The following is a 20,442-nucleotide window of genomic DNA, read 5'->3' as shown; positions in this document are numbered from 1 at the left end:
GGAATCTGTAATTTACAACCATGCACTTGCTCTTTCTTTGTGAGCATTGTGTTAAATTGTTAAACATCTTTGCTAAGCACTCTTTGAATTCATAGTTTGTCTATTCAAGTCATATATAGGCTAAACAATTTGTTATTTGATTATAAGTTAATGGAAACAAATTAACAATTATGATTTTACTGTGTGAAGCAAATTAAAACAACACTAAATGTTGTTTAGTTGATCATTTATCTCACATATTGTATCGTAAGATTAAAGAAATGAATAAAAGTTAATAAGGATATCATAAGATTAAAGAAATGAATAAAAGTTAATAAGGATATGATTGATAAATACAAGATATTTCCACAACAAGTCAAATCGTAATATTGCTATTAAGATTCAACTGTGTAGTTTTTGAGTCAAACTCATTGACCCATGTTTCATGAGTAGTGGTTTACAAAAACCCATCTCCCAAACCCATCTCACAAATTCATGAATAGAATATTTAGTACTCATTAGATGTAAATAATGCTCACAAAAGTAAAGCAACCCCATCTGAAAAAACCCCCAAAATATGCTTATGCCAACATTTCACATATGGATAACATATGACGCCATTAAAACACCATAAACGATGTATTGAAACAAAATGAATTCAAATATAATCTTTAAGCTAAATGTAATTTCAGCGTCTCTTCAAATTCTTCGGTGAGGGCTTTATGCAGCCATTTCTCGGCATCCGCCATGAAAGAAGGGCTCAGCCGAACCATCAAAACGCAAAATTCGTTCTCATTTAAGGCTCCGTCGCCGTCCAGATCTCCATCCTGCACCATCGCTTCTATTTCCGAATCCGTCAAAGATTCCACGCCTAAAATTGCAGAATTTTTCCTCAGACTTTGGACGGTGATCAAGCCTAACAGGGGATCCGCCAGTAGACGAAAGCCTTTACAAAGCTCTGTCATTAAACCGGCCCCGCCCAATTTCTCCGCCATAATTGGAAGAAAATCTTGGAATTCAGCCATTTAAGTTTTCTAACAGAAATTATGAACCTAAGAAAGAATCGGGGTATAGAATGCAGAGAAATTAGGGATTAACTGAGAAAGTATTGAAGAATGGATTACAGAGTGAAATGAGGAGGGCTGTTATAGCATCCATAGCCGACTCCTCAAAGAAATCGTCGAGAGCAAGTTAAACAACAGAAATTATGAGGAAAGTGTACATGACCGTCCAGCATCTGAAATCAAGTTGTAAACTTGTAATGAAATCTTCAAGAAAGGGTAGGCGTTTTGAGTTGAAAATCGCAGACGATTTTCAGCGTGTAGGTGGGGGAGTTTCCTTGAAACCCCGCACGAAGGCGCTATAATATAATATAATCTATAATCTATGTCGTTAAAACATCACATGTTATGATCTGATTTCTAGGCTAAAAGTATTAAATAGTCAAAGTTAATTATTTTTCCAAATTTAATTTGTTCGTAATATGTGATAATAGATTTGATTTGTTCAAGGAAACCCTCCCTTTTCATATTTCAGCACAACATACTCATTTCTTTAAAAAAAAAAGTTACTGACTTAAAATGGCTACTATGACGGTTATAGAAAAAATGAGTAGTACAACTTTAATTTAGTGCTTGCCTAAAATCTTATTTGACTTTTAACTTTTTATAATTACTATTTTTTTTTAGAAATAAGGTTTTAGGATCATATTATCAAATATGGTGTCATAATAAAAAGAGTTTTGTTAGGGTGTCTAAAAATATCCAAAATATTAAAGATTCAATACTCTTATATTAAGTCATGTTTTATTGATACATTGGAGTGGCATTGAATGATTGGTTCTTGAATGATTCATTACTTTCCAAGAATTAAGGAATATATTTCATTTAATCATGTATAGTTATCATCTAGGTTCTACACTAACTACTTTACAGTTATACTTATAGTGATATATTGTCAAAAAAAAATGGAAGATTAAACTAATAAGTCCTATAACAATATGGATTGCGCAAGTATTACTCCCCCTTTTGGAGAAAAGCTAAGTTTCATATTAGACTTATTATTTGACATAGTTCTACTATTACTATAGATATCTTAAAAAAATCTATCTTAAAAAAATGATCATTTATATTGTTGAAATTGATGAAAGATCAACCCCACATCTCCAGAATCCCCTGCATGCAAGAACCTATCACAGAAAGAGAGAAGCAAAATCTATGGAGGCTGGAATTCTTAGATCCACAGATGAGACATTCTTGATGAGCAAAAAAAGAAATTGCTATTATCAAAAGTGAATAAAAAAATTACAAAGAAATCAATCATTATAAAATGAGATCAAAACCCTAACAAGTAAAACCTAAGTTGCATGATAATAATTAATTATTATATTCATAAAGTATAGCTTCTGTAAACTAGAGATAATAAGTGACTTAATAATTAAATCAAAATGATTTAATTAATAAGGTAATATCCATTTCACTTTAACATATCTCCAAATATCATAATGTTAAAAATATTTTATATGGTGTTTACTAAATTATTTTTAAAAGCATACTCTTTATTAAGTAAAATTAAAATTTTTAACATGTAGATGGTTGTCAAATTTAATCTAAAAAGATAAAAGTTAACTTTAACACAGTCACACCATCCCACTCCACCCTTTCTCTATTATAGAATGCTTATCGACATTAATTAAACAAAATAATCAAATGGAGAGATAATTGCCACTTGTACGAGAGATTGTGTTTGATCTTTGTAAATGAACGTGATAAGTGAACATTGAAAGAAAAGAGAAAGTTATGCATTTATGGAAGATATTTTGTTAATAAATGGAGAAAGGGGACATAAAAAGGGGAATGATAATTTTATTTTTAATTATAGAATAGAGGAGATATATAAAAAGTTTAATGAATCATTTATATAAATAGACACATTTATTTAAATGATAAAACATAAAATTATGAAATTAATTAATTAAATAAAATATCTATTTAATTAATAGAAGAATTTAGGGCAATTGTGAGAATATTTTTAGGTGACTACAATTATTGCATCATTAAATTTATTTTTTCAACTGATTTATATTATATATTTGTGTCCATAACGAATTAGTATTGGTAGAGTTTGTTTACATGATTTCAATAGTTTAAAAATATCATGAGTACCATCCCATTTCCATTCTTAGTTAATTAACTTATTAATATTATGTTATCTTTCAATATCTAGAAAGAGCTTTACTCTTTTTGTACAAAATATGTTTATCATTTGTCGAGTTTTTCTATTGACTTTTACTTGCATTTATTTTTTCCCATTGTTGTGTTCATTCAACAACATAGGGAAGATTAAGTTGTACATGCATAAGTAGGACACATGCTAAGCAATAAACAATTTCCTCCAAGCCCCCACCATCCATCTCATATTCACATTGCATACCATCTATCACATATGTTGGTGTATTGTTAGTTTCTATTAGCCTAATATGCGTTTCACTCATGCAAAGTACAACACACTTCCATTTCCTAATGTGGACTAGATTCATCAGTCATTATTACTATTGCTATGTCCCCATTGGTCAAGAAACACGAGAAACCCCCCATTTCTTTTCTAGATTCAAATTATATTTTATTGTTGTTTGCATTTTTTTACGATTGTTTGCAGAGAAGTAGCAACTGTTGTAACTTATGGGGTTGATCATTTGGAAGCATGCATTTCTTGGTTGAATAAGGTAAATAGAATCCTCCTCCTTTTTCATTTTGATATTTTTTGCAAACTATTCTTTTCAAATCTATTAAATCTCACAATTATGATTGATTATTGGAGAATGTTATTGAAATAGGGGTGTCATTAAACTAAGCAAGACAAATCATATTAGTATTGCCATAGGCCTTGTTCTTATTCTCACCTTTTAAATTAGTGATAGATTATAGGGAGAAAAATGAGATAAAGAAATAAAAATGCTTTCACAGTGTGCTCAACATCCCTACATCGTTTCAATGCATAATGTATTTTGCAAGATGAAACTAGACCTAATTGGCTATTAGACTATATAGATTTTAATATTTTTGTGATCATTCTTAAACCAATAGTTTGTTTGATAGCTACATTCTAAAATCATAAATAAGTAATTGAAGACATTTTAGACTAGCTCCATTATCATGATCTCTTATTCCTTTTGAATTAATGTAAAATTGCATGAGTTATTTTCTTGGTATTTAATTCTAGGCCTCTCACTACAATCTACAAAATAGGTCAATAATCAGAAAATGAGCTAGGAAAACGTTTTATTTTCCATTCAAAGAATTAGTCACTACTGCAATAATCTGCAAAGCAAGAAATGATCTTCTTCATTGCTAGATAGCTTATTCCTTGACACAAGGGTTGAACTAGTTTCTATTTGGACTTCAAAGAAAATTACTACATACATTATATACATTCTTCCATGAAAATATTTTAACACAATCCACAAGGTTCTGATTCCTTGAACTATAATAGTATATTTTAATCATTGAGAATGATTTCAATTTTTAATGTGGTTGGCCCTTACAATAGATAGGTATGCTTTTGGACTCCATAAAATACTTTTCTTGTCATGCTTCAAAAAACAAAAACAAAACTTAATAGCACTGCTAAATGAAATATATGATTTCTCCAAGTTACCCAAACATTCAAATATAATTATTTCTTAGGAAAGAATGAATATAGAACATCGACATTATTTATTGTAAATATTGAGACCCTCCAATCAAAGCCATTTTATTGATTTCAAAATGTTTGATTGTGCATTATTTATTAATGAAACAAGGAGAAAAAACCAATTTCTCTAGAAATATATGGACTTCTCTACAATTTTTGCATATAGAAGAAACCACGGTGGAACTCCAAAAAAACATCTTAACGTTGTGTACCAAATAAAAAGCACAAGTGATGCAGGAGCATCCTGGTTACCTTGCTATCCTATTCATCTTTGTGCATTCTAGCAATTATTGTCAAGTTGCAATAGTTGTTGAGTTTCTTCAGTATTGGTCAAGTTTCCTTTGTTGGTTGAGTTCCTCTAGTATTGGTTTTGTTACCTATGCTAGCTGAGTCTTGTTATTGTTGAGTTCCTTCATGTGTTGAGTGAGCTCGTCGGTTTGGTGTTGCTCAGTTACTTCTTTGATCAAGTTTTTTTGTGATTGGTTCTTAATATGGGTTGACTTGTTCATTTAATTTGAGTCATGAATTTAATGTAAGGATTATTCATTGAGATGCATGCAAACCATCTTGAGGTCTGCTTTCTCTTATGTAAAGATCTAGAATCTTCAGTAAACCATTTTGGCAAGTATAAGTAGAGGCATCTAGGCTTAGGTTAAGGAGTGTTAAGTTCTTAGAGAGTGTTTAGGGAGTTTGGAAAAAATAATATAGATAAGTGAGTCTAGTGTTAGAATTTGTGGAGATCAAGGATCTAAAAGTTGTAATCTTCTTGTATTGGTTGTAACCAAGAAGACCTTACATTTGGGCATGTTTACTAATAATTTGATGAATAAATAAATATATTGTTGTTTCTTCTCTCCTTGGTGTTTTTCTTTGTTATTTTCTTCCATTGTGTTTACTCTGTAGGGTGTTTGGACTATTAGGTGTGCCTTTGGCCCTAATTTTCCAACCATACCCACGTCAACAAGTAGATATGGAATATCATCTTGGCATTGATAAAAAGATTAAAATCCAGCACATAAAAAAAATAGAATTTTTTTTTGAGACATTCTCAACTCAACATAGAGATTGACATATTTTGCATAGATAGAAAATCCCTTGGTTACATCTTGCTTCAAATAGAGTATCATATTAATAACTTTAGAACTTTGCCTAAAGTCCAAAGTATCGAGTTAATAACTTGTCCTTGCGTGCATAATAATTGTTATTTCCTACAATTGAAGTTTGGTATCTTGTGAACCTAATAAAGATGTCACTTCTTTGTATCTTTGCTATGTGAGTGATGCAATCTTACATATATCGTGTTTTTGCATTGCAAATTGATTGAGAAAATATGAATAATTTTTTTAAATAATTTTTATAGATCTACATAGGTCTCTATTGGTGTGAAACTATGGTGGGATTTATTGTATAAATCTTACCATAGCTCTGACTATTTTACAAAAATATCTTGAGAGGTTTTAGATATCTAAGTCTCGAATGAATATCACCAGTCTAAAGGTTCCATGTAGTTTGGATGGTGTAGCTCGGTAACAATATAATTTCCATTGGTCAAAGGATCATTTACTATATCATGTAGTCATCATTCTTCATCCTAAACCACACTCCTATCGTATGACCTACTTTTAGTACAATTAAAGTTAAGAAGCTACTTACTAGTTACCATTAGAGACATGCATTGCATTGCCTTGTTCTATCATATTCTTTGACAAAAGATGTTTATGAACTCAATTTATCAATTGTTGAAAGAATATTTATCATTTTTATTAGGCATTTCACCTTATAGTGTATATGAAAAGAAATAATGTATTCTTAACAGTGTTAGATAACTGAGAGGAGAGGGGGGAAGTGAACCAATTATCCTTCAAGCCGTAAAAATAATTTTCACCAATTCAAAGAATTTAATCTTTTAGATTCTTAACTTTTTAACCAATTCAAACGTCAAAATATAAATTGATATAAAATTTGAAATAAATTGTCAACTTAATATACTGAGTATTAGAGTTATCTTCCAATCTATGTTGAGTTGCAACAATTAACATTAAACATGAAATAAACTTGCAACATAATAAGCATTCACACAAATTGACACAAGTATTTAACATGGAAACCTTGTAAAGGGAAAATCACTTGGGAATTGACAATCCAAAATTTTCACTCTTCTAAAGTGAGCTCTGTTAGGATTCAACCTTGTTAAAGGTTACATACATATTGTTAATGTGACCTTGTCAGAGGACTTTCACCAAAGATCATCTAGACCTTGTTCATTCTTTGACACTTCTAAAGAATGACCTTCTCTAAAGGACTTACAAATTATACTCAATAGAGTGCTACCATATAGGATTTTAAAAGACTATTAGGTCTACTTGATCAACATATTTTTCTGTTACAATGATTAGAGAGTAATAATAAAATGACCTATTAGTTTTAGCACTACCTTTCTTGTTTAGATATCTATCTCTCTCAATCTCTATCTCTAGATCTCTGACTAGATGATTTACACAGTTCACGTGTCAACTTATCACTTCCTTTTCTTAATTTGCACAATAATATTATGCTTGGTTCTCCTTATTTCTTCAACAACTTGATCTAGTAGGCTGAGATGGTTTGTCTTCTTCTTCTCTCATGGGATTACCTAGGATGGTCTCAAATCACGCCCCTATAATTTTTAATTGGAAAGAGAAGATGTAGGGGGGCACTTGACTCTTTAGATATGAAACAATGTGGTAATCTCACCCTGACTTTTGCGCTCAAGTGGCAGAGTGGTGGGGGATACAAGTTGAAGGAACTTCAATGTTCAGTCTCTTAGCCAAACTGGATAATATTAGAAGGAATGTTTGACCATGGTAAAAGAGGCACTTTGGTGATATCTTTAAGAAAAAGAAGGAGGTGGAAATGAAGCTAGAGGAACTCTAGAAATCAATGGGGGAGGGCTTGGCCTTAGAAGACATGATTCTAGAAGAGGAAAACTGTAGGAGGGTGTGGAAAGATGCGATGTTTAGAGAGGAGACCTTCTAGAAGCAAAGATCAAGGGTTTTGTGGCTCAAGCTATGAGATAGGAATATTACATTTTTTCATAGATCGACTTCCATCTACAAAAAAAGAAACACCAGTGATGTTGTGAGATATGATAATGATGCAAAGCTAACAAAAACAGAAGAGATTGGTAGCTGGGCTAGCACATATTTCAAAAACTCTTTTAAGGAGGAACATAGAACTGCCAATGAGGAGGATAGACAATGACTGATTAACTCCATGCTTGTAACGCCCTGCCGAGGGATCCAAAGAATTAACCTAATGTTTTACTAAGTTTGGTAACATTTTTTTTTTAATCATGAAAGTAGAAACCATTTATAACTTATACATAGCAACAGAAGCAATAGCAACAATCCAAATGAAAGTAAACATACTTACATAACAGGTTACATTCTTCATGGATCCCTTAACGTTGAGTTACATCTAAACTAACTATTAATCTAACATCACATCCTCATGAATTAATAATGATTCCATCTAATACGACATCCACATAAAATAATAATGAAAAGTCCAATGTTCATAAATTACATTTACGATTGCTCAATCATCCACTATACATGCCATAAGGTATGAAAGCCTTAAAAGAATATACATATATGAAATAAAGTACATCATCATAAAAGATAACCATTTATCACAAACATAATTAACAAAGTGCACAGTTCCTCCCAATCATTAATAGCATCATTAGACCATCGTGGGTCCTAGCCATCCCTCCGTGCGTAACATTCCAAATCATCGAAGAGATCATCAATATTATCAAATAGGAATGTCACTCCTAAAAACATACTACATTATATGCAGAAAGTAATCTAACATGCAAAATAAAGCATAAGATAACATCATCTAACATACGCAAATCATCAATGAAAGGATACATATCCACCATCATAATCCAAGAATGCATCAACTATGGATCTCATATGGTAAGAGTGATAAGCACTACCACCCGACCGTGTGAAACCTAAGTGGTCCACTCCCACCGCGCTGAGGAGATAATCTCAAGTCCCAAATAGGTTATCAATATCACATAGCATAAATACTCTCTAAGTCCAAGAATCCTAAAAGTATACTAACTCAAAGGTTCCAATCACAAAATTGACATCTAATCCCAGAGGCACAACAAAGACATGTAGGAAACCTACTATGCAAGCGAGAAAGTGTCATCGCACGGATCATGCTAGAGTTACCCTGGTAGTCTCCCAATAGACCCCGGCCCCCTAGTGATCCCTGTGTGGCCACTAGTATCCTCTCATACTGACGAAGCATACTACGGAATGCAAGATCGCAAGTCATCATTCTCTCTACTCCCATCCTAGTCTGTACTAGCACTCGAGGCGTGGGCGAGAACAAAACAATTATTTTATTAGGTTCATTAAGTTAGTATTAGGTGTGAGTGTTTTCACTTATCAAGACAACTTACAATGAGTTACCCTGGAGGCCTCTTAGGGCCTCGGCCCCCATTGCAAGCCACTTCCCGTCACTACAAGTAGATAACCTACCCTAAGCTCATGGAATCATAAATCTCAAAATCACAAAAGATAATTCATAATATAAACATCAAATCTCCATAAGCAACTAAAAAACATCATAGATAATCATGATCACAACAGTTCTCTATTGGCAACTGAAGGTATCCCTGATAATCACAATAATCATTGGTTCTTAACAAGCAACCAAAAAGCATCTCAAAATAATACTAATCGAAGACTCCAAAATGGTTGAGTCAAAACATGTCACAACATGACATCATCAAGATCAGATAAACAATTTCAATTCCATCAAATGACTGAAAGGTAACCCAAGTATAATTGATCGATGACCCAAAATGGTTAAGTCAAGTGTCTCATACATATGAATCTTAGCTTCACACAAGAAGACTGGAAAGCAACAATAATCAGTAAATACAAACATCTCATAGAGCATATTGTCACATATCCATGGTTGGGTTTATAAAGATTGAAATCAAAAGACATCACCATGACATCACAATCATAACCCCCGAGCCTCTGGTAGACGTCCTATAACTGGTCAACACTAGTCAACCCCAAAAAATCCAAAACAAGAAGCATAAAGTAAACACAATGCAAGCACATGTTTTGGTTTGCTAAGATTACATAGTTGAATAATGTGTGGAGGTCTCAGTTTTCGTTTTCCAATTTGGATATTAAGTGGAGGAACATTTGTACGTTTTTCCTAACCCATGTATATGTTTGGTAGATAAAGGTTTCTCCCTATAACTCTTAAAATTGATTTTCCAATTATTATAATGATATTTTATTTATATAAACGTTATTTGAAAATGACCCCCATCAAATTTAAATAGTAAATTTTTGACATGAGAAATTACCAATTCTTTTCATAATCATCTTTTATTCATAATTTAAATCAATTAATTAAATCTATATTGTTAGACTATAATATTACAAAATAATTTATTATTATAAAGAATGATCCTTTAATTCAAATCATTTATCAAATATAATAATTATTAATTATTAATAACATATATACATACTTACATATATATATACTTACATATATACATACATACATACATACATACATACATACATACATACATACATACATAATTATTAATATTTAATGATACTAATAATATTTTTAAAATGTTATAAAAATCGAATTGTGAAAATTCGATTTTTGCACCCATGAAAACCAAATCGCATAACACATATAACATAAACATTTTTTATAATTAAAAAAAAAAAAAAAAAAATACATCATATATGTGTACCGCGGTGGTACACAAAACCCTGCAGTTGTAGGGCCTGCAGTGACAGTGGTACATAGTACCGCTTGTCATCGCAGTACCTGTGATGCAGGTACTTTGCATTCAAAGGTACGGGGTGCGGGTCTGTCCCCCCCAAAATTTGATTTTTTTTAAAACATTTTTTAAAAAACGTTTTCCTCAAATATGAATTGCGATTTGATTTTTTTATAAGGTTTTTTCAATTGCGATTTAAAATTCAATTTTTCAATATATATATATGTATATATATGTATATGTATATATATGTATATATATACACACACACACACGCTCGCAGAGTTTTTTTTTAATTAAGCATCACAACATATTTATAATAAACATATATATATATATATATGCAGATTTGAAAATATAAACATGTATATTTCTACGAAACATATACAATTTTTTTTTTAAGGGCTTCCAAGAAAAATATTTGTTCTCAAAATTTACCCAATAATTCTTCTAATGGGTTTGACTATAAATTTTAATCCCTAGCCCCATAATTTCCTCAGATCTACACATAGGAAGTTTTCTCACAAAGATTTTAACTATGACAAAATACGTACACCCAAGATATAAGAATCCCCAGAAAGCATTCAAAAGACACGAAGAAGACAGGAAGTGCAAGAAGTGAAAATAACATAGGCAAAATCACGTGTCTACTCGGACACTGATGCTAATTCGCTTCTGCTCAGAAACTGCAAAGCAAGCTCCTTCCTTCTCCCACATTCCCGGGTCCTCCAAACACACTCTCCAAATGCTCTCCTTAAGCTTCTAGAAGTGCTTGAATATAAAGAACTCTTCGGAAGCACCTAGAATATCCCTAGAAACAACCAGAAGTTGTTGACAACCAAGCATGAGTCTTTTCCAACCTTCTAGATGATTCATAAGGTTGTAAACACCATGTGCTTAATTAGTGTGCTAACTCCTACGTTGTTGACATATGTGCAATCAAGAGGTGCGTTTACTCCTAGGCAAGCTTATAACTTTTATTTTAATTCTTTTATTACTTTTATTATTATTATTTATTTATTACTTCATTATTATTTTATTATTATTATTAATTTCTAATTTCTTTTATTTAAATTCTTTTCTCAATTAATTCCTATTTAATTAATTATAATCAAAATATCAAAAGATCATGATATTATATTAATTTTTCCCAAATAATTAATTTATTAATTAAATCTATTTATTTAAGACTTAATTAATAGAAAATTCACCATAGACCTCCAAGATAAAATATGAAAACTCATCATAGAACAATTCATACAAAATCAGTCTAAAGGGTTAAAAATCATGAATTATGTCATCCGACACATTTGGAAGGTAAAATATCTAGATACTTGTCCTACTTCACTAGGACAAATGGTTTAGGGGTTTAGGATTTGAACTTGAGAATTTATCTCCCTTCTCTTACCATTGAGATAGTGCGATAAGGTACGTTCATCCTAGCAATTCAGGGAAGTCGATACCCGGTACCTGCAACTTGCATAAAAACCATGCATGTCCATACAATATATATAATGCTAAGGTAAATAGGCAATGAAAGGAAGTGGTGCATCATGTAGATTTCAACTAGTAGGTGACTAGGACTCCCTTCCTTAACCACATCAGAAACGCCATACATAAGAACAAACATGCACACCATACACATGCAAGTATGGGGTAAGTATCCATAATAAAACATATGTGATAATAAACCATCTAACTAATCATCATCAATAACTGAAAGCAATGTAATAATCATCATGCATACATGAAATATAGAGTCTAAATAATCTCATCATACATCAACTAAATCCATAACATAATGTTTGATAGTCTTGAAACAATGCTACTAACCATCAACATAAAACTAGTTTAACATAGTCTGATAATAATAGCAACAATACGTCCAAAAAAATGTGGGCGAGGGTAGGCACTACAATGCCCACAGTGATTTTGGTAGAGGAGAACGAGGAAATAACTCAATTGGTCATGGAGGAGGAAGTTCGCAAAGCTGTTTTCTCCATGAAGGCCTATAAGTCCCTGAGCCCTGATGGTTTTCCCCTGACCTTTTTCCAACACTTATGGGAGATGATTAAGACTGATTTGATCTAGGTTGCTCATGAGTTCTTCATAACTGGAAAGATTCTTAAGTGATTTAATAAAACATTTATTGTTCTAATCCTAAAGGTCAAGGATTCGGGGGCTCTCTCTAATTTCAGACCAATCAGCCTATGCAACACTACTTATAATTTTTTTCAAAGATATTGGTGAATAGATTAAAGCCACTATTACAAAAATTCATTGGGAAAACCTAGAACGGGTTTGTCCTGGGTCAACAAATCCTTGATGCAACTCTAACTACTCACGAGGTTCTTCACTCAATGGAGAAGAGTGGTAATCTCGACATGGCATTAAATCTAGATATATTGAAAGCCTATGATAGGATCAATTGGACTTTTTTGTATGAAATCATTGAGAAAATTGGTTTTAGTCAAGAAGTTGTAAATTTGGGTAAAAAAATGATAGAGATTGTCAATTATTTAGTGTTGGTGAATGGATTGCCTTGGGGTAACTTCAGTGGGGAAAGAGGCCTAAGACATGGTGACCTTATTTCTCCTTACCTATTCATTATGGCTGCTGAAGTGTTGGGAGGAGCGTTCTTGAGAAAGATGGATGGAGGGGAGATAAAAGTTATTAAACTAGCTTCCTCGCTATCGGTGGAGGTGATCCAATAGTTCGTGGATGACACTTTCCTAAGTGGGGAATCCTCGATGGCTGAAGATAAAGCTTGGAATTTTGTCCTGGAGGCATATGCTGTCAATGCGGGACAAAAAATTAATTTGGATAAAAGTAAGGTGCTTTTCTTCAACACCATGCCAAATATCCAATAGAGGATCATAAATATCTTGGGTTGCAATACTTCCTCACTCCTTGAGGATCATTAACATTAACATTATGGGAGACATTTTACTAATTTGTGGGAGACATTTACACTTAAGTGTGTAATGAGTATGTTGAGCCATGGAAGGTCAATATGTTTATGCAAGAAGAATTAAACAAGTGTGTCTCTTAATCTTAACATTGTGGGAGACATTTTACTAATTTGTGTATGAGTAATATTAAAATCTAAATAAAACATATTTTCAAACTATATTTTAATTTAATTATTTTATTCTCGAGAAATTATTTAAGTTTTAACTTTTTAGTTAATTAAAAATGATATTTATACTTAATCATTTAATTCAAAATTCTAATTATAAAATATCATAGTGTGTATATATATTATATAGTGTATGTGTATACTTAATCATTAAAATATCATAGTGTGTATGTATAATATATAATGTATGTGTATAATTCAATTTTTTTTTTGACAAAGCTTTATATTTATATTAATAATAACTACTTCAAAAATGGCTCCTGGAGAAAAGAACCAGAATAGAAAAATAAATACTTAATTATTTATTGAAAATTCTAATTTTAAAATAGTTTGTGTGTGTGTGTGTAGTGTCCATGCAAGTGTATTTTTCAAAATTTTAATGTTAAAATGTGTTTATTTATAAAATAATTAATCATAGTCAAAGGGGATACAAAATTTATTGTAACTTAGTGAGAAAATGGGAAAAATAAATAGAAGCCTTGACAATAATGAAAGAACACACACACACACACACACACACACACACACACACACACACACACACACACACACACACACACACACATGCTGGTTAATATTCAACAATGAACACTATATCTAATATATAAATATAACTATACATAGATATATTTAATTTAAATAATAATTTAAGACCATTGAACAAGCATGGGAGATAGATCTATATTATTACTTAAATAATCTAAACTATTAAAAATAGTCATTTGAATAATATATCTTTGATTTATTTACTATCAATATACTTATCTTTAAATTTTGAAAAAGAGATATAACTAAAGTACAATTGAGTTAATTTTTAAAATAAATTTTACTATAATTTAACAAAGTAGTGCACTATATCATGCAAAACAAATCTTATATATACAACGCAAAAAACATAAATACAAATTTTCTAATGACATTTATAAATAAAATTTAAATATGCACATATATTAATGTTGTGTTTTTATTCTCTTGTGTATAAAACTTTTGACAAAAACATTTTGGATTAGGTGAGGTGAATCAAAATATCAATATATTTTCTATTTTATTTGGTCTATATAATAAACTTAGATTAAGAACAATGTCAAAAAGTTCATATGTTTTTTAAATTTTTATTAGTTATAATAATTTAATTATATAGATTAATTAGTAGAAGATATTTTCATTGACCTATGTTTCATAAATATAGGTTCATAAGAACTTAGTTTCACATAAATTGCTTGCATTGCAAGTGGTATTTACATGATAAAACATTTGAGCCTCTTCTACACATAATTAGAATTATCATATTTTATTAAATATATTTAATATAATATTACTATAATTATATTTTCAATTTCTATTCAAACGATAATTTTAGTTATTATATTTTATAACATTCATACTAATGTCAATTATTTTAATTGTTAATAATAATATTACTAGCAGTTGCATGCTTTTGTACATGCAATGAGTGCGATAGGAGATGAGATTTAATAGAAAAATGTAGAATAAACATTAAATAATGTAAACATGAGTTTTTTAAAAATGAAAATACAAAAATAAAAAAGTTGAAGATTAAAATATAGATATAAAATTTACAATATTTAGGAAATTTAAATATTGCTTAAGAAATGTGTTCAATAATTTCAAGATTTTACAATTAAGTTCAATTTCTCAAATATGAAAAAATTAAAAAAAAAAAAAAAAAACCCATCAAAAAAGTATTACGAAGAAATAAAAAAAAAATAGCGACATCTCTAACAAATATTCTATTGACTAAATAAATTATAGAAACTGGAAAAAAAAATTAAAAAAAATACTAAACTAATATAAAAATAATAATTTAAAGTAATTTAAAAATTAAAAGTTTAATAAATAAAGATCATAACATAATCTATGTAGAGATCACAAGTAACTATTTTTTAAATAAATAAGAAAAGAAAAACAATAATTAAAAGTGGATATTTAAAATATAATCTTATGTGAACAAATTAGATTATTAATAATTTTTAATTTAAATGACATAATATTAACTAAAATATTTTAAATAAATTAATAAATATTATTTATTTAAATTAATTTTATCAAATATGAAAAAAAATAATTTAAAAAATCCATCAAAAAGTCTATTATGAAAAATTAATAGGAGAAATACAAAAATATAATATGTCTAACAAATATTCTATTGACTAAATAAATTATAGAAACTAAAAAATAATATTTAAAGAAAAAATAAATTAATATTAATAAAAATTAAAATAATTTAAAAACTAAAAACTAAAATCTAAATCAATTTTAAAAATCAAAAGTTAAATGAATAGATCACAACATGAGCTAATGTAGATCACAACTAATAAATAGAAAAAGAAAAACAATAGTTAAAAGTGGAGATAACAACTAATAAATATCAAAACAAGAGTTAAAATTGGAGGGGGATTAAAAAAAAAAGGCCGGTAAATAATTAACGGGAAGGATTTTCAATTTTTTGACCAAACTAAAAACTTTCTCGGCCAACTTGTAAATTTTTTGTCAAAAATTTAATTTTCGAGAACGAAGTTCCCACAAATAGCCTATCAGCTAAAATATAGATAAACTAGCAGTCACATGCTTTTGTACATGCAATGAATGCATCGATAGGAGATGAGATTTAAGAGAAAAATGTAGAATGAACATTAAATAATGTAAATATAACTATTTAAAAAATGAAAATACAAAAATAAAATTGTTGAAGACTAAAACATAGCTAAAAAATTTACAATATTTAAAAAAATTGAATATTGCTTAAGAAACATGTTCAATAATTTCAAGATTTTACAATTAAATTCAATTTATCAAATATGAGAAATATAATCATTTAAAAAAAACCCCAACAAAAAATCTATTATAGAAAATTAATGAGGGAAATACAAAAAAATAATATGAAAAAATAATGACATCTCTAGTAAATATTCTATTGACTAAATAAATTATAGAAACTAAAAGCCAATATTTAAAGAAAAAACTAAACTAATAATTTAAAAAAAAAAAAACTAAAACCTAAATCAATTTAAAAAATTAAAAGTTAAATAAATAGAGATCACAACATAAGCTAAAATGTGGAGATCACAAGTAATTATTTTTTAAATAAATAAGAAAATAAAAAGAATAGTTAAAAGTGTATATTTAAAATATAATCTTACGTGAACAAATTAGATTATTAATAATTTTCAATTTAAAAAACATAATATTTACTAATTTTTTAAAAATAGATTAATGAATATTATTTATTTAAATTAAATTTATCAAATATGAAAAAAAAATTATTTTAAAAATTAATAACAGAAATACAAAAAAAAAGTCTAACAAATATTCTATTGGCTAAATAACTTATAGAAACTAAAAAATATATATTTGAAGAAAAAATTAAACTAATAAAAAAAAAATTAAAAAATTAAAATCTAAATCAATTTAAAAAATCAAAAGTTAAATCAATAGAGATCACAACATGAGCTAATGTGGAGATCACAACTAATAAATTAAAAAAGAAAAACAATAGTTAAAATGGAGATAACAATTAAACAAAGATATTAAACGAAGATGTTAAAATGGAGATAACAATTAAACAAAGATATTAAGTCCTTGATACACAAAGAAAGAGGGGGGAGTATCATTTAATTATGATTATTAAATTTAAGGCTAGGGCCAAATTTGGCAATTTTTTCCTCGGAGAGTCAAAGTCTGCTAAATTTAATAAAAGTTTTAGGGAAATGAGGAGAAGACGTGGTCATACTAATGGAAAGATGAATGAATGCAAATTAAGAAGAGTGCCATTTCACCATTATGGTAACCTATTGCGAAATTCAAATTACTTCCCATTTGAAAGTACGAATGATATCATTTTTCAGATTATTAGAGATTTTCAAGGTGTTAAAATTATGATACTGTACAAGCATGATTCCCATAATGAATTCGCATGGGATTCTGAGGCTTATCAAGTATGAGATTGCAAAAAATTTTCACTCATTGTTGAGAGACTTAGAATTGATAGTATTTGTAGTGTTTTCACAAACAGGAAGGTTTAGATGCACATCACTGAGGTGGGAGAAAGGGAAATTGGAGGGATAGACATGGGCGGAAATTTGAATAGGCTGGAGCCCACGAAAATGGAGAACTTCAAAGATAGAATGGCCACCTGGTTCCTCTTAAAAGAGGGGGGTTTTCTGCCTTAAATGCAAGCGATGGTGGGGTATGATGAGAATTGTGCCCTCCAGTTCATCAATGGGTGGAACGATTGCAAGGTCACCATTAATGGAATTACTTTTCACATTAATGAGGAAGTAATTGCCATGGCTACTGGGCTCTCAATGAAGGAGAAAAAATGGAGAAAGGTCATCAAAACTGATGATGAGGCTAGTCTGAGTAGTTTTTTTTTGTGGAGAATGAGGAACTAGTGTGCTATAGAGGAGGTTCTAAGAAGGATAAGTTGCCAGCTCCATGGGACGATGTTTGCCTAGTTCTCATGAAATATCTTACACTGGAGAGCAGGATTGGTGTGTGCTATTACTATCATTTTCCCTTATTGAATCATTTTAGAAATAGGGATTTTATTTTTATTCTATTTTTTCTGCTACATTCTCTAGAGGATATGGTTAGTGATGTTAGGGAGAAGAGGAATAAAGAGCATAACTTCACCATCATCCACCAAGGCTTAATCTTTTGCATGTATCAATTCCACCTTGCCCTATGCCCCCCTAGGGTGGTGGTGGTTGATAACCAGCACCACCACCAGAATTCTCCCCCGAGTACTAGTACTGGTACCAAAATTCATACCCCTTGACCTTCCCCTAGCTGTGAAAGTAAGAAAAAGAAGAAACTTGATACATTTGCGAAACATAAGGGTAGTAAAAAGATTAAGATAGAAAAACTTATGGAGGTGGAAGAGGAGGACTCGAAGAAGGAAGGAGGGGAAAGGCTAGGAGAAGATCTAGAAGAATTGCCCAATCCCAGGAAAGGTACAAGAAAAAATCTAACAGAATTAGGGTGGAGGAAGTGGAAGAGGAGAGCTTAGATAATAATGAAGAGGAGAGGAAGAAGGAGGACAACTCTGATTCCAAGAGAGAAAAAGGGAAGGAGGAGGTTGAAAAAAGTGTTAACTCGGTTGACAATTTTGTTGACAATGCTCAGTTGTTGACTGATAATACCCAGGTTTTGGCTGGTAATGCTGCTACCACATAGACTACCCATGTTTTGGCCAGCTTCACCCTTCAACCCATTACCTTCTATGAAGATAGTAGCAAAGTGGACACCTCCCCCATTACTATTTCCTCCCTGTTCAAGGATAACTCTAAGGTTTTTACTAACCTAAGGGTTTTGTAGGATAAACAAGTTTCACCTAAGGGTTTTGCAGCCAAAAAGATGGGAATGCAAAATAAGGAGGAGACCGAGGAGTAATTGGAGGTGTATGCCAAATTGGAAAAGAGGGTTAAAACTTTAGAAGAAAGGTTCTACACCTTCTCTAAATTTTTCCTAAAGGTCACCCACGCCGCTGCCACCACCCTCCAACTATTGGCACAGGAGAAGGAAGAAGCTAGACTGAATATGGAGGATCATAAGCTCCTCTTTAAATTCCTTGTATATCATTGGGCTCAGGTTCTACTAGCTGCAAAAGGAAAGAAAAAAACTGAGAATAATGTTTCTTAGTTTTAAGGGATCCTTGGATCCAAGTTTTTATATGTTAATTTGCTGTTATTGGTTTTACTGGTATCCAGCTATTGCTCAGACTCGTGATGGCCTGGTTGTGCCAATAGTTTTTTATGATGAACTTTAGTAGTCTAGCAGACTTTTTAGACTTCTATTATAGTTTAGCTAGTTTGGTTAATAGTAGTTTGCTGGTTAAGTTATATGCATAGTTTTATTATGGTTATATGGAACTCTTGTATGTTTTTACTCCAGTAATATTCTCTATAGATCTCTACTGGTAATGTGTTGGTCCCCAGCATTTTGGTTGTAAGGGGTGACCCCCTTGTTTTTGGTCACTTTTTATTTCAAAAATAATTAAATAATGATCAAAACAAGAGTTAAAAGTGGAGTGAGATAAAAAATTGACTGGTAAATAATTAACGGGAAGGATTTGCAATTTCTAGCCAAATTAACAACTTTTTCGACCAACTGACAACTTTTCTGTCAAAAATTAAATTTTTGGGAACAAAGTTCCCACAAATAGCCTATCAGCTAAATAATATATTTTACTAATATTTGTAAATGTAGTCCATTAGATATTTTTAATTATAATTAAAAATAATAATTCCCGAGCAAAATTTTATGTCATCACACTTTTGTCCTCTTAGTTGTACTCAACCACATATCGATATAAAAAAGATTAAACATTAAAGAGATATTTTTACCCAACTTGTTTATTGGTTAATAGAAAAATTTAAAGTTTTTAATATGAAATGTCATAAAAGCTGAGCAAAATGAAGCTGACCAATAAAAAAATAACAATGCAAAACCATAGTTTAAGATTATATATTTCTATTTGCACGATTTGCAAGAGATGATAAATTGAAATATGATGTGCTGAACTCCATGAAAATGGCTTGGGCAATGACTAACAAGCAGTTAAAATGCTGATACAAAATTGATGTCATGGTGGGGTGAACTATAGATATGGATGAAATTTTTATGCAATTTGAAACTACAGTGCCTCGATGGACATGATTGTTACATGGGAGCATGTCATGCATAGGGGGGAAATTGTCATGTGGATAATAGGCTACCGTAAGTAGGCTATACTTGGCACTTATTAATGAGCTCGTGAAGATTAATTTATTTCCATTTTCAAGTGGGG

At 30.5% G+C, this 20,442-nt stretch overlaps 1 pseudogene across 1 annotated transcript; it reads right to left on the bottom strand.

Moving 5' to 3' along the window:
- Window positions 1-471: 471 nt before the first annotated feature.
- On the bottom strand, window positions 472-1,349 carry LOC149558375 (calcium-binding protein KIC pseudogene; annotated as a pseudogene). The gene has a single exon (XR_016352463.1). The product of XR_016352463.1 is annotated as a calcium-binding protein KIC pseudogene (transcript).
- Between the last annotated feature and the right edge of the window lie 19,093 nt (window positions 1,350-20,442).

This window comes from Cupressus sempervirens, chromosome 5 (assembly GCF_028749045.1).
Source record: "Cupressus sempervirens isolate cs-2001-9-10 chromosome 5, ASM2874904v1, whole genome shotgun sequence".
In the NCBI taxonomy this organism is placed as follows: Eukaryota; Viridiplantae; Streptophyta; class Pinopsida; order Cupressales; family Cupressaceae; genus Cupressus; species Cupressus sempervirens.
This window is presented reverse-complemented; position numbering and strand designations above follow the sequence as displayed.